Genomic DNA, 14,797 nt, shown 5'->3' with positions numbered 1-14,797 from the left:
TTCTAGGATTGGAGGATGAGCAGTTTTGCTTCAACTTTGGCAACCTTTATTTTAGTTTCTTTCCCCTACCCATCTCACTCCTTTCCATTACCAATGTTCACACGGTGCTTTCAGGGCTGGCCCTATCATTAGAAAGAGTGAGGCTGTTGCCTCAGGTGGCTGATTTGGGGTGTCGTGGAACAGCAGCAAATGGTTGGCTATGTAATTTATTGTTGTAGTTTCACTGCCAGGAAGCAGGAGAGGCACTTGTGGGATTTTCTGCCTCAGGTGCCACAAAAGTTTGGCCAGCCTTGGATACACTTTGACCGTGTGTGTGTGTTTGTATGTGTCTCTCTCTGTGTGTGCATTTGCTGCCTCAAACAGCAAAAATTATTGGGGCCATCGCAGTGTGCGCTGATAAAAAGCTGCAAAGTGGGTGGGTGAAAAGATCTTGATTATATATATATATAATTGTATCAAGGTTTCTTTAGGGCCATGTAATGTATACATGTGTTTCTCCTCTGTAGGAAAAAATAATAATCACACACACACACAATGTTTGGCTCATCTGTATCTGCTAGTGTTTCCAGGTCAGGAGATCCCAGACCCTGAAATTTCAGGGCCCAAAGCAGCCCTCAGTGATATAATTAAGCATGATGAATTAAGTATTAACTTCAGTCACTCAAAAAAAATAAAATGAAACCTAACAAATGAGTTGGGTCACTAGTTGGGTCACTAGCTGAAACCTTAGCTAAAGAGGGTTGTTCCGATGATTGTTGTGAACTGCTCTTGTCAACAGCCAGTGTTTATGCTGCAGTTGCCAGCCACTTATATATGCATTTAATTTCCTTTCCAGTCATCTTTAAAAAAACTAACTAAAGGTGTTTTTGCTCACCTGAATATTCAAACCCTCCACCTGCCACCTGGGGGGTGGCAAGTAGGCAAACCAGGAGACTCCAACTTAGCCCTGGGAGTCTAGCAACTCTAATCTGTGCACAATTACATCAAGTTTGCTTTTTCTGGTGGCACAAAAGTGAAAACACACATTGGCAACTCCGGGGGGAGGAAAAGAATCTTGATGCAGGCCCTCATCAAGACTGGGAGTAAGTCCTAGCGTATTCAAGTGTGGCCTGCTTCTGAGAATACATATATAGGGTTGCACTGTTAATTGCTAACTTCACTTGGATTCAACCAGTTATTCAGAGGTTGATTCAAAGCCTGAAATCCAATCTCAGCCCAGTCTCCTGACCTGTCAATGAAGGATGATTCAAAAAGATACATAGACGTGGAGCCTGCTTCCAGATAATTTGGGGGAAATGACATTCTTTGTGGGAACAGTCTTTTGTCCAAAGGTCTGCCAAAATTGATATAATTTCTGTGCTTGGAACCGAAGATAGGGAACCACTCTGAAACCACCAACTAACTTTAGATGCCTGCAGGAAGCTCAGCATATTGGCATTTAACCCCTTGAAATGAAATTGGGCAAACTTTTCAGCGGTTTCAGCTTGGTCTAGCTACACTAAGATGAGTCTAGGCATGCTCATTCACAGTAGCCAAGGCTTAGGCCTTGACATGTGTATTTGTTTTCTGACACCTTGAATGTTCCTTGTGTCACTTTAAACAAAATGTTTCATAGGCTCACTCAAGCCGTGTACTGTACTGTAAGCCTGTTTAGAAACTGAGATCCGTTTGTAAATTGAAGTACTATTTCCCACGCTCATGCGGTTATGAACATTTGTGATGCAACTGTTAGTACTTACAGTTTCTTCAGCACCTTAGAGAACAAAGGAAAAACCAAACGTTACTGGACTTATTAATATTGTACAACATTATGAACCTGTTAGAAGCATTGCTATATCCTGACAAACCCGAGTTAGCCTAATTGATGTTCCATGTTTCATACATTCTTCTCCACCAGCATCTATTAGCTTGTCCCTATTCTGGAGTTCCATTGATGTCCCTCTGCCAAGAGAAATGCAACTCTAGAGTCACAGTGTTTTTAGCAGATCTGTGTAGAAGGCAGGTCATAATTTGCTTATGCTCACAAACATTTGCTACGTTGTCTTTTTCAAAATGCATGAGCAGGCTGCATCTCTCCTTTGTTTTGAAGACATGGTTTATAAAAAACCTAATAGATTTATACCAAACCATATTAGACCTGTATATTTTATGCAAGAAGTACATGCTTTAAAAATATTTTTAAAAAGTTATTTACCCATTGTCAGCTTTGGTGGCATTATGGATCTGAAAAAACAAACAGATAATGATTTTATATTTGCTGCACTCCTTAGGTTATTGCATGCATATGATGACAGGTAGGCCTGAGAAAACACTGCCTTTTGACTTTGAACATTTTAGCTACTAACCAGAGTTGTAGAATAAATGAAGCTGTACGTCTGTTCACTTTAGTCTGTGGTTCTTTAAGGGGAAAAAAACATTATCTGGCAACCAACAGCATCCACCATGAACTGTTTGATAGATTTATGTTGTAATGTATCGCAGCATGTAAATAATATAACTTCTCTGCAATAAAACACATTTATATGAAAAAATGTGATAGCCCTTTTGTGTTGCCATTATGAAAGGAGTTGCTTTCTGCATGCGAACAACTGAACTTTTAAAAAAAACCTCTCCCATCTTCCAGTGGCAGACCTACATTTTTGGGGGGGCCCTGAAGCTTGAACTGTTATGGGGCTCTTGTCCTAGTTCTTCCTTTCCTGAGGAATTGTGGGGTGCATTTGTTGTTTTTTGGTGGTGGATCGGTGTCCTCCCTAGATGAGCTGTTACCTGTATGGCATGGTAATACAATATTATGCTACTGCACCTTAGAGATTGTACACATTGAGCTCCTTTAGATGACCTTTTTATTGAACATTTACCCTGTTTTGCTTGAACAAAGCCTAAGAACAGTGTCAGGGAACTGCCATCGGCTCAGGGGCGAGAGGGGGAAAGCCGGATGGATTACAGAGAGCCCCCAAAGATCGTGGGAAGCAGCACCTCCTCATTGGAGGGGAGTAACCACACCTCCAGCGGAGAGGAGCTGCAGGGCTCGGGGAAGGCGAGGCGGTGCCAGGACACCTTGCCTGAGCAAAGCAGGGAGGAGAGAGGTCCTCCGTTACCCACGCCCTCCTTGCGCAGTAGGCTTCCGCGCAGAGAGGGGAAGTGCAGACTGGGCATCAAGAAACTACTCTGCTGGGGAAGGTTTAAGGACCGCCCACTCTCAGATTCTGCCAGTGAATGAGCGAGCCATGGAAATAGTGGCGCTCTGCATGGTGAAGGTTTTTTTGGCAGCAATAACAAGGCTTTACAGCCGACCAGGGAGGCATTTGCCTGATTGCTCTCGAGCAACCCCCTGACACCCTTACACACAGGTCTGATTATATCTAGACCTTATTAAACATTTGTTCTGATTTGTTTGCAGGGTGGTTGTAAAACAACGTTTATCCAGTCTTGCTTGCGAGAAGTTTATACATCTTCTCACCAGTTGTTTATTCATTCCATACTTTTCAGCGCACTTTCCCTGTCACTTTCCCAACAGCAAACACTCAATTTCTCTAGAGTGACAAAGAGTACTTCCAGACTGTTGCTGTTTTCAGGTGGGATTCAGTTACAAACTGGCAAATTCAGGTTGCCCAATTATAGTTGATTGAGAAGTCTTGTGCAACAAAGCCCCTTTCCCAAAAGATTGGACTTTTTGTGATATGGAAAGTGAGGGCACAAATGCAGGGGTTAACACTTGCATTGACACAAAGTTATCCGACCTGTGAAGAAATCTGAATGAATACTCGTTAAACAATCAACATCTAATCTCCTTGCAAACAAATCAGAATGAATGCTTAATGAACAGGTAACCTAGAAGCACTCAATAGTACTTTCATTAACTTTAATTCAGCCAACCTAAATTTCCTGGAATGTTCTCGAATCCCTCCCACAAAATACTGACAACAATATTTGCCAATAACAGCAATCTTTCAGTCATTACCAAAGAATGAAGAGGTTTTCCTTTGCAAAATTTCCTTTGCTTGTCGAAATTGGACAAGGCACACAAAAAACCCCTGCCTGTTGTAAAACATTTGTTTCCCAAAAAGAACACTGTGATTTCCTTTGTGTGCTTTTGTAGCTCACTGATTACATAATGCCCTTCCCTCATCCAGAATCCTTCAAATACCACGCAAATGTCATTGGGATATCTTTGGGTATTTGGCCCTGCAGGGTTTGTGAATGAAAGTGTTGCGACTGTTTAATTTTAGCATCTTTCATTCCTGCTGGAAATGAAAAGGAGCCGAATGCAAGCCAAACATTGCCAGACCCTGTTCCTCTTTCCCCCCTATTCTTTAAAAAAAAAAAAAGCCTTAGAAGAAGAAAAAAACAGTCACACACCCCAGCTGGGCAAATAGCAATTATATAAGAAACTATCTACTAATGGTGGAAATCAGTGTTCTGTAATTGGAAAGAAAAGTGTGATAGCTTGTGAGTGCAATTCTTTTCCATTTGCTGCAAGCTGGCCTGGTATGTACTGCTGTCCCCTGTATTCCACTTGCTGCTGAACTGAAGACCCATCTGGTTCTTATTTCTTATTTATTTACATATTTATAGGCCATACTTTCATAAAGAGACAGCAAGGTGCTATACAAAATAGAAAGTTACAGTAGCTGGGGTAAAAATACCAGTGAAAGCATCGATAAAAACATAAAATCTGGGGGGGTTTTGAGGGGGGGAAACCTCATGTTTCAAAAGCCTTTCTGAATAGCAGAGTTTTCAAAAGATGTCTAAAAGTAGGCAGGGATGACTTCTGCCTAGCTTCCGGTAGAGGGAGTTCCACAGGGGCGGGGCAGGCCATGGGTCTCTAGTTAAGGCCAACCAAACCCCAGGGGCATTGGGAGGCATCAGAAGTGCCCCACCAGATGATTTCAGTGATCAAAGTGGAGCATAAGGAATCAGGTGGTCCTTAAGGCATTTTGAGTCCAGGTTCTTCAGGGCTTTGTGAATGAACACAAGAAACTTGAACCTGGCATGGGAACTAACTGGCAACCACTGCAGCTCTCTCAACAGGGGTGTAATGTGTTACCAGAAGCCTGTTGCTGTGAGCAGTCTGTGACGTGTAGGTGGGTTCCCATGAGGAAAGACACTGTGATAACAGCAAGAACCTTTATTGAACTAACAGAACTGAACAACAGGGGCAAAGCAACTGCTTATATATATTTCTGAAGGCCTGGGCTACTCCCACTCCCAACATGATTGGCTGTGAATCATGACTCAGAGTTTAAGGGCCAATGGCAGAGGCCCACATCCTGAAATGTTTTGTGATTGGATATCATGTATCGAATCAGAACACAGGAGCTCAGAATCCTTAGTCCAGGCTCAAACTCAGGCAGACACAGACCACTGAATACTTAACAATCTGGCCCCTGCATTCTGCGCTAGCTGCAGCTTCTGGATCAGAATAAAGCACATTACAATCCATGGAGCACTAGAGGATGCTTCAGGCTACCATATATCTGGATCTGAATTGTGACTGGGTGAGTGAAAATGTGGGTGCTTCCAGGTGTTTGTTTTGGAACCAGTGCTCCTATGCCTGCAAGGTTGGTTTTTGCAACATACACACAACATAGTTATTATCAAATAGCCCATATATCTTTTCCCCTCCCCAATTTAATCCTGCTTAACTCTTCCTTGGGGAAATCCAATAAGGCAAACAACAACAAAAACTGTTGCCGACAAACAGCAACAAAAACTGTTGCTGACAAACTGTTTGTGATCTCTCAATGACCTGTTTACAATCTTAAGCCCCCATCTGGCTGGCAACAGTTGGGAGGTAATGTTTCTGCTTTAATGAACTATGGTTTGTTAGCCAATAACTCTGTTTTATAAAGCTGGGGAATGACTGGCAGACAGACACACCTCATTTCCTTCAATCATGTGCCCTCTGCAGGAAGGAGAAATCATCTCCCCCGCTTTCTCCAGTGTGGTGTGTTGTGGGCATCTGGTTGGCCATTAAGAGATAGAAGAATGCTGGACTAGATGGGCCTTTGGCCTGATTCAACTGGTTTTTAAGTTCTTACATGGTTCTGGATTTCATGAGTGGAACTGGACTCACAGCATCTTTGGAGCCAAACAAGTATGGACATTGCATTGAAGAACTTTCCTGCTACTTGGAATGCTGTGGTGGGTGGGAAAGGCTATTTGCTAGGGTTGCCATATTTCAAAAAGTAAAGGACACCCCGAAAGTTGTTGTTGGATAAAGTGTCGCCTCCCTTCTGGAAATTCCCCCAGATGTCAATTCTGCCTTTGACGTAAGGGAGCCCTAATATTTCCAGTGAAGTATCTCTTCATCATATCTAATATCATCTAAAATGAAAGCTGTCAATCCATTGCACTTTGTACCGTATGATAGCAAAAAGGTCAACGTCTGCTTGTCTCCAGTTTCCAATTTGATGTTTATAAGACAAACCCTCTCTGCAAGACTGCAGATTCTGCCCCCTCCCCCAGAACAGAGTTAAGGAGAGCGAGAATCCACTGTAAATTCCCCAGAACATGAAAAGACTGGCCATTAATTATGCAGAAGACAGTTAAATTCATTCTCCTGGTGCTAAAAATAAAGCAAAAGTGTAAAAATGGGTTTGTGCTGCTTGCTAGCATGCTAAGCTTTCTGCGGGTCACTGTAAAATAATCAAAATTTAAGGAACTGCCATTGTATTCAGATTCCCAGCGGCTTTATAAAGTGACAGCAACCCCACAAAGTATACTGTGTTTGGTTAATACAATAAGGGTTTTCTCCCTGTTGCTTTGCATCTGCAAGTGTGTCCCGCTGCGTATTTATTTGTTGATGAAATCTGGACACGTGTTAGCAGACCAACTGAAAGGAATTCGGGGTTCCAGGAAAGAGATATACATGCACACCTCCTCGATCACACATCAAACCCCAAAATAGCTTCTGCTATTTCTGATGGATGGTGGGGAGAGAAAGAATTGTCTGGGGGCCCTAGATGTTACATTTTCAGTCCTCTTAAACAACCAGTCCCATAATCCTGAACCAAAACACCTTTCTAAATACAGTTTTGCATGAGAAGAGGGGTAGCTCAGTTGGTAGAACATGAGATTCTTACTCTCAGGGTTGTGGGGTTCAGGCCAACATTGGACCAAAGTTTATTGTTTCTAGACGACCTTCCAACTCTAGGAAGGGTCATTGGCCCTTGGCCCTCCTAGCCCAGCATCCTGTTCTCACAGTGGCTAACCAGATACCTGTGGGAAGCCCATAAGTGGGCCTTGAGCACAATTACTATCTCCTCTCCTTGTGACTGCTCTCCAGTGGTTTCCAGTGACTGCTATTCAGAAGCATTGTGGCCTCTGGACTGTTGAGGCAGAGTATGGCTAGCAAGCCCTGAAAGCCTCCTCCTCCATGAATTTGTCTTATCTTCTTGTAAAGCCATCTAAGTTGGTGACCATCACTGCCTCTGGCGGGAGTGAAAGCCATAGTTTACTTGTTGTTGTTGTTGTTAGAAATTACCATATTTTTTGCTTTATAAGACTCACTTTTTCCCTCCTAAAAAGTAAGGGGAAATGTGTGTGCATCTTATGGAGCGAATGCAGTCTGCGCATCTATCCCAGAAGCCAGAACAGCAAGAGGGATTGCTGCTTTCACTGTGCAGCGATTCCTCTTGCTGTTCTGGCTTCTGAGATTCAGAATATTTTTTTCCCTTGTTTTCCTTCTCCCAAAACTAGGTGCGTCTTGTGGTCTGGTGCATCTTATAGAGCGAAAAATACAGTATATACTGCCCTATACCCGGGGGTCGCAGGGCGCCTCACAGAATAAAATCAAGAGAAAAACCACAAAGTACATTAAAAACAATAATAACAACCCAATAGCCCCCCACCCAAAAAAACATTTTAAAAGGGCATAGGATGTAAATCAGACCAACCAAAGGCCTGGTTAAAAAGGAACATTTTTGCCTGGTGCCTAAAGGTGTATAATGAAGGCGCCAGGCGAACTTCCCTAGGGAGAGCATTCTACTTCCACAGGTAGGTTCCCAACATACGCTCACAGACGTGTTATTTGACTCCAAGGCACTGAAGATAAGAAGTGGTACCTGGGGTGCTGTGTAAGGGTGTTGTGCTTTGCTTGTTGGTTTTAAAAACCATGCATTGCCTGGTAGTCTACTGTACATCCATTGGCTTTTTGCCTCTTTTACCTCTGACCCCACCCCTCACTGGCGTATGCCTCCCTGCCCCCCCCCCCCGGAAGATTCCCCACCAGGGAAGATGACCCTTGGTCTGAAAAAGGCTCCTCACCCCTTTGTTATAGGATTGTGCTGCTATTCGAAGGCAGGTATGAGAAAATTTTGGGCCCTCCAGATGTTACTGAACTACAGCTCCCATCAGCCTCAGCAAGCAAAGCCAATAACCAGGGATGATGGGAGTTGAGTCCCTGTGTGGGGAAAAGGTGGTGTGTGTGTGTGTGTGTGTGTGTGTGTGTGTGTGTGTGTGTGTAAACAACAACAACAGTTCAGCATCATCTGGAAGGCCAGAGCATCCCCACATCTGTTTTAAAGCTGGCCTTCATTCAGTGACAAACACTTGTCTTATACTTTTCGTCTTAGGCGCTTTCTCTCTCTCTCTCTCTCTCTCTCTCTCTCTCTCTCTCTCTCTCTCTCTCTCCTTTTCTCCTTTTCTCCTTCCTGACAGTGCTGGCTTCAGAGTCCCTGAGCTGTGCTCTCAGCTGTCTCTCTCAATCTGAAATTTCAGGAAATGTCTTCACAACATTTCTGTCTAGCCTTTTTGGCCTCCTGCTCTGTCAGTGGCAGGCAGCTGTGCCCCCTTGGACAGCTCAGACCTGCTCACATTTAGCAAGAAAGGGTGTGTGTCAGAATATTGACCACAGTCGTTTTGAGTCTCTTGTCCATCCTTTCTTCAATAAAGCAGACACAAAAAAGCACCAGCGACAATAGTATTTAAGTAAAAACAACAACAACAACCCATATAAGTCTCTGCCCTCAATGAACTTACAATCAACAGCGGGGCTGGGAAAGGCAACAGAAGAAGGATAAAGAAGGTTAATGGTATATGAATAGAAGCGTATGGTATTCCATTATGGAAAACTATTCTGATTATATGATGTTTTGTGTGTTTTGGGCCACCCTAGCACTGCGCTACAGGCCCTAGAATAGAGGACATTATCCAACAGCATGAAAGATGTGAACACTAACTATATTTTATTAAGAATTTAAAAAAATTTAAACCTGGGTGAAAGGAAAGGAGATCTATAAATGCAGGCGTGGGGGGGAGCGTTAAGAAGTGGGAGAGAGGGAGAGTGCCACCTGGTGTGCAATTGTACAAATTACAAGGTACAGTGTCAAAGCAGAGCATACAAGAGTTGATTTGTTCTCTTCCCCGCTTCTTTGATGTCATTCGGTTTCTGCAGTCGGCCCTTGTTAAAGCTGAGTCAAAAAAATCATGGTGGCAATGGCTGCTTTAATTTCCCATAATGCATGTCCAGCATTGATTGGAGCACCAACAGCCAGAAAGACAAAAAAGAGAGTCAAAGGCATCTCAGGGCAGGTGGCAGTGAACCCACTCAAGGTAAAAAAGGTCCCTGGATGGTTAAGTCCAGTCAAAGGCCACTTTGTGGTGCGGTGCTCATCTTGCTTCCGGCCGAGGGAGCTGGCATTTGTTCACAGACAGCTTTCTGGGTCATGTGGCCAGCATGACTAAACCACTTCTGGCGCAACGGAACACAGTGACGGAAGCCAGAGAACACAGAAATGCTGTTTACCTTCCTGCCACAGCAGTACACATTTATCTACTTGCACTGGTGTGCTTTCAAACTGCCAGGTTGGCAGAAGCTGGGACAGAGCAATGGGAGCTCACCCCGTCGCGGGGATTTGAACCACCGACCTTCTGATCGGCAAGCCCAAGAGGCTCAGTGGTTTAGACCACAGCGCCACCCACATCCCGGGCAATTGCCCAAGGATGCTGGAAGTATATCAAAGCCAGGATCCAAACAGATAAAAATGTCTCCATCAGGAGGATAAAACTGTGCTGACCACACCATTCTTTGTATGGGCAATTGGCTTGATGGTTCTTACCAGAATCCTCACAGGAAGGAATTTAATCCAGTTGTTGTCCTCCTTGGTCTGTGATGGTCTGGGCTGTCTTGGCTCTAGCTGGGGGCAAAGAGGAGTCATTCCCGAAAGCATCTACCCTTGAATCTGGGAACCAAGATAATGATAACATCTATGTTTTGCCTGTTGATGTTTACAGCATCAATATCCTGCTTTGTAGCCCCCAAAACACTCAGAATGGCTTGCAAAAAACAGTTCTTCGATGGGCTCTGCGCTCCAGCTCAAAAGGCACGTGAGGAAAAAGGAATGGGAGGGAGGAAGGAAAAGCAAGAGCAGGCATAAGCTCTTCCAGTTGCAGCCGTTGTCAGTGGTGGTTCTGGTTCTCTGGATTTTAATAAAGTGCATCCCCTGTCCTGAAGCCCTCTTCCTCCCCAGATCAGATCCAGGGGCAGAGCTGGCAACAGTGTCCCTGCTAGGAAGACAGAACAGCTCCCGGCACACAAGCTGAAATCCTCTACCAGCTTACTGGGAAGTGAGCCCCATTGAGCTCAATGGGTCTTGCTTCTGAGCTGACACGAGCAGTTTGCACTGCTAGTATTCAAATGCAAAGAAAATGTTAAGAGGTTTTGGCAGAGCAGGAAATTAAGGCAAACAGGGCATGACAAAGATATAAATACATTTCTAAGATGGGATCAGACAAAAAGGTTGCCGGTATATCTGGAAGAAAATTGGCTTCTACTCTGTATTTTTCGTTGTTGTCCCCCACCCCATATTGCATTGTGCTTCTACTATTTTTTGTTGGGAGCCACCCCGAATGGCTGGGGCAACCTAGTCAGATGGGCGGCATAATAAGAATAAGAATAAGAATATGTTTATTTCACATGGCTTGTTTCAGCAGGTAACCAGAATAGGTGTTTTGCTGCTTAGAAACAAGACGGTTATAAATAGATATAACTTTTGTCTGCAAGGAAAAGCAAAACACTCCTTGTAATGGAAATATAGAGAGTGGAGAAAATTACATCATTGGTTTTTGACTCTGCTTTAACAAATGTTGGTTCAAATCTGGTACTACTGCGCCCCCCGGTGTTCAAAGGGGGGAACTGTGCACAAGAGGGAGGAAGTGCTTTTTTTTAAAACTTGATAGTTAGTGCAGATGGTTTTTAACTTTGAATGGACAAGGAAGTTATGCAAAGTGGCATCTTGAAATATGAGCTGAAACCCAGAAAAGAAAGGGGTAGGCAACGGGACAGTTTGTATAGGAACCAAGGAAGCTGTGCCATACCAAGTTAGGTAACTGTGCAACATTGACTGGCAGCGGGTGTTCCGGTTTTCAAGTCTTTTACATGCCTCCCTGGAGATGCCAGTGGATAACACAGTCAGGTAATGCAAGGCAGCCTGCTCCAGTGCTGTGAAATCAACTGCTGATGGCCACACATGTGTCAACCAGAGCAACAGGCATTGAGGGGACGCCCATCCAATTTGCAGATGGCACCAAACTGAGAGGGATAGCCACAGAAGATAGAATTGGGATTCAAGATGACCTTAACAGACAAAACTAACAAAATGAATTTCAGTAGGGACAAATGTCAGGTTCTGCACTTAGACAGGAAGAACCAGCTGCAGAAATAGAAGATAGTAGCTCATGTGAAAAGGACCTCGGGGTCTTAGTAGACCACAAGCTTAACACGAGTCAACAGTGTGATGCAGCAACACAAAAAGCTAATGCTATTCTAGGCTGCATCGAGAGAAGTAGAATGTCTTGATCAAGAGACGTCATAGTCAAACTTATTCTTCCTTGGTCAGAACCCACCTGGAGCACTGTGTTCAGTTCAGGGTACCACAGTTTAAGCAGGATGTTGACAAGCTATAATTGTGTGCAGAGGAGGGCAACCAAGATGATCAAGTGTCTGGAAACCAAGCCTTATGAGGAATTGTTGAGGGAACCAGGTAGGTTTAGCCTGGAAAAGAGGAGACTGAGAGAAGATAAAGAGCCATCTTTAAATATCTAAAGGGCTGTTACATGGAAGATAGAGCAAGCCTGTTTTCTCCTGCTCTTTTTCTCCAGAGGCTAGGACCCAAACCAATGGACACTGAATATGCACTGAAGCACACAGGTCCTGCCTGCAGACTTACAATTTGAAACATGTCATGACTTTTAGTTTAGAAGTTTAAAAGAGTGGCTAGGGCACCTGGTAGAGGATTATAAAATTGTGTGTAGTATGGAGATGGATAGGGATTCCCTTCTGACTCATCTCTCCTACTACTCAAACGTAAGATCACCCAATGAGTATTAAGGCAGAGAGGGTTTTTTTTTGCACCATGCATTTCCACTGCTGAATTTCCTTACCACCCTCAATATTTCATCCAATAGACCTGAAGCTAGCAGTTATCATGGGTTTCCTTATCAATTCCTTTTTTTAAAAAAAAACTTTTTATTCATTTTCTGTTACCAAACAACAACAAAAAAAGAAAAAGAAAAATAGCGAACACATACCAAAGAAAAAAGCAACCAAAACAAAACACCTAAACCAACCAAAAACCAACATTAATTTACAACAAATAACGATTGACTTCCCTCCATCTCGGTTTTGGGTTATGTAAATATTAAATCTCTTCTGCAGTTCTTCATTTTATAGTGTCTACACATCGCAAGAGTTATATTGAACCTACTGTGATTTTTATATCTCTAGAATTTGTTTCCATATATGTTATAAATTTAGACCAATCGTCAATAAACTTTCTACCTTTTTGCTATCTAATGTTCTGCGTCATTTATGCCAAATCCATATACTCAAATAATTTAATTTGCCAATCTTTAACGGTCGGGATATTTGGGGTTTTCCAATTTTGTGCTAATAGAATCCTGGTAGCTACAGTTGCATATTGAAACATTACGTAATCTTCTTTCTTAATCTCCTCTCCGATCATTCCCAGAAGGAAGGCTTCGGGCTTTTTGACAAAGGTGTATTTAAGTATTTTCTTTAGTTCATTATAGATGGAATCCCAAAATTTTTTAACTTCTTCGCATTTCCACCACATGTGGTAAAAGCTTCCCTCTTTAAATTTACACTTCCAACACCTTTTGTCGCCGGTCTTATACATTTTTTGCAATTTCACAGGGGTGATGTACCAACGATACATCATCTTTTCCATATTTTCTCTGAGGGCAGTACAGGCTGTAAATCTCATTCCTCTAGTCCACAACTTCGTCCATTTTTCAAAATTCAAATTATATCCAACATCTATGGCCCATTTTACCATAACCTCTTTAACTTCTTCATCCTTGGTGTCCCAATCTAATAGTTGATTATACATTTTAGATAGCAGTTTAGTTTTACTTTCTATTATCTCTACCTGGAACTTAGATTTTTTCTCATTCATTCCAATCTTTTTATCTTCCTTCCATAAAGCATTAATTTGGTGATACTGCAGCCAACCTGTTAATTTGCTTTTTAACTCTGCCAGAGATAAGCATGCCACCCAAATCTTAGATCGAAGCCTTCTAAGTCTAGCAGATCTGTGTTTTTTAAGATGACCCATTCTCTAAGCCAACAAAGGCACGAGGCTTCATAATACAGTCTCAGATTTGGGACCGAGAATCCTCCTCTATCTTTTCTGTCCGTTAACAATTTAAATCTAATTCTCGGTCTTTTACCTTGCCATATAAATTTAGAGAGAATTTTTTGCCAATTTTTGAATATTGCACTTCCTCTAATCACTGGGACATTTGGGAATAAAAATAAGAGTTTCGGTAGTATACACATCTTGACTGCAGCCATTCTGCCTCGTATCTCCGATGTGTTCCTTATCTTGTTTGCGATTACTTCCAACACCATTATGAAAAGAAGCGGTGACAGGGGGCAGCCTTGTCTCGTACCCTTTGAAATTTCGAATGTGTCAGATAAATTGTTGTTAATAATAAGTTTAGCTCTTTGATTAGAATAAATTGCTTTGATTCCCTCCATGAAAGCACCTTCTATTCCTGCAGTCTCCATACACTTTAATAGAAATCGCCAAGATACATTATCGAATGCTTTTTCTGCATCGATAAAAATTAATGCTGCAGGAATTTCATTCTTCTTTTCCAAGTATTCAGTGATGTTTATTATATGCCTAACATTGTCTTTTAGTTGTCTATTAGGAAGGAATCCAGCTTGGTCCGTATGTATTGCATTTTTTAGATAACTCTTAAATCTATTTGCCATTATCTCAGCAAAAATTTTATAATCGTTGTTAAGAAGTGATATTGGTCTATAATTTTTTATATTTAATTTGTCTGAGTCTGCTTTAGGTATCAGCGTTATGTGAGCCTCTTTCCAGGAGTCCTGTATCTTCCCTCCTTGTAAAATATTATTCATTACCTCACATAACACCGGGTCTAAATATTCTTCGAGAACTTTGTAATATTTGGCCGATAATTCATCTGGGCCCGGTGCTTTCCCTAGTTTCGTTCTCTTTATTGCTTCCTGAACTTCATCCACTGTTATGCTCTTATTCAGTTGAGTTTTCTCTTCCTCCGTTATAGCTGTTATTCTGTTATTTTCTAAATATTTTCCTATTTCTATTATATCTTCTTCTTCTTTCTGGTAAAGTTTTTCAAAAAAAATTAGGAAATTTTTCTTTATTTCATTTGGATCTTCCACAAGCCTTTCTTCTATTTTTATCTTATTAATCACATTTTGCTTTTTGCTTTTTCGTAGTTGCCAGGCCAAGAATTTCCCTGTTTTGTTTGCTGATTAGAAGAATTTTTGCCTCATTGA

The sequence above is a fragment of the Podarcis raffonei genome, chromosome 12 (genome assembly GCF_027172205.1).
Source record: "Podarcis raffonei isolate rPodRaf1 chromosome 12, rPodRaf1.pri, whole genome shotgun sequence".
Lineage (NCBI taxonomy): Eukaryota > Metazoa > Chordata > Lepidosauria > Squamata > Lacertidae > Podarcis > Podarcis raffonei.
The sequence above is the reverse complement of the archived record's forward strand: the minus strand, read 5'-3'. Positions refer to the sequence as shown.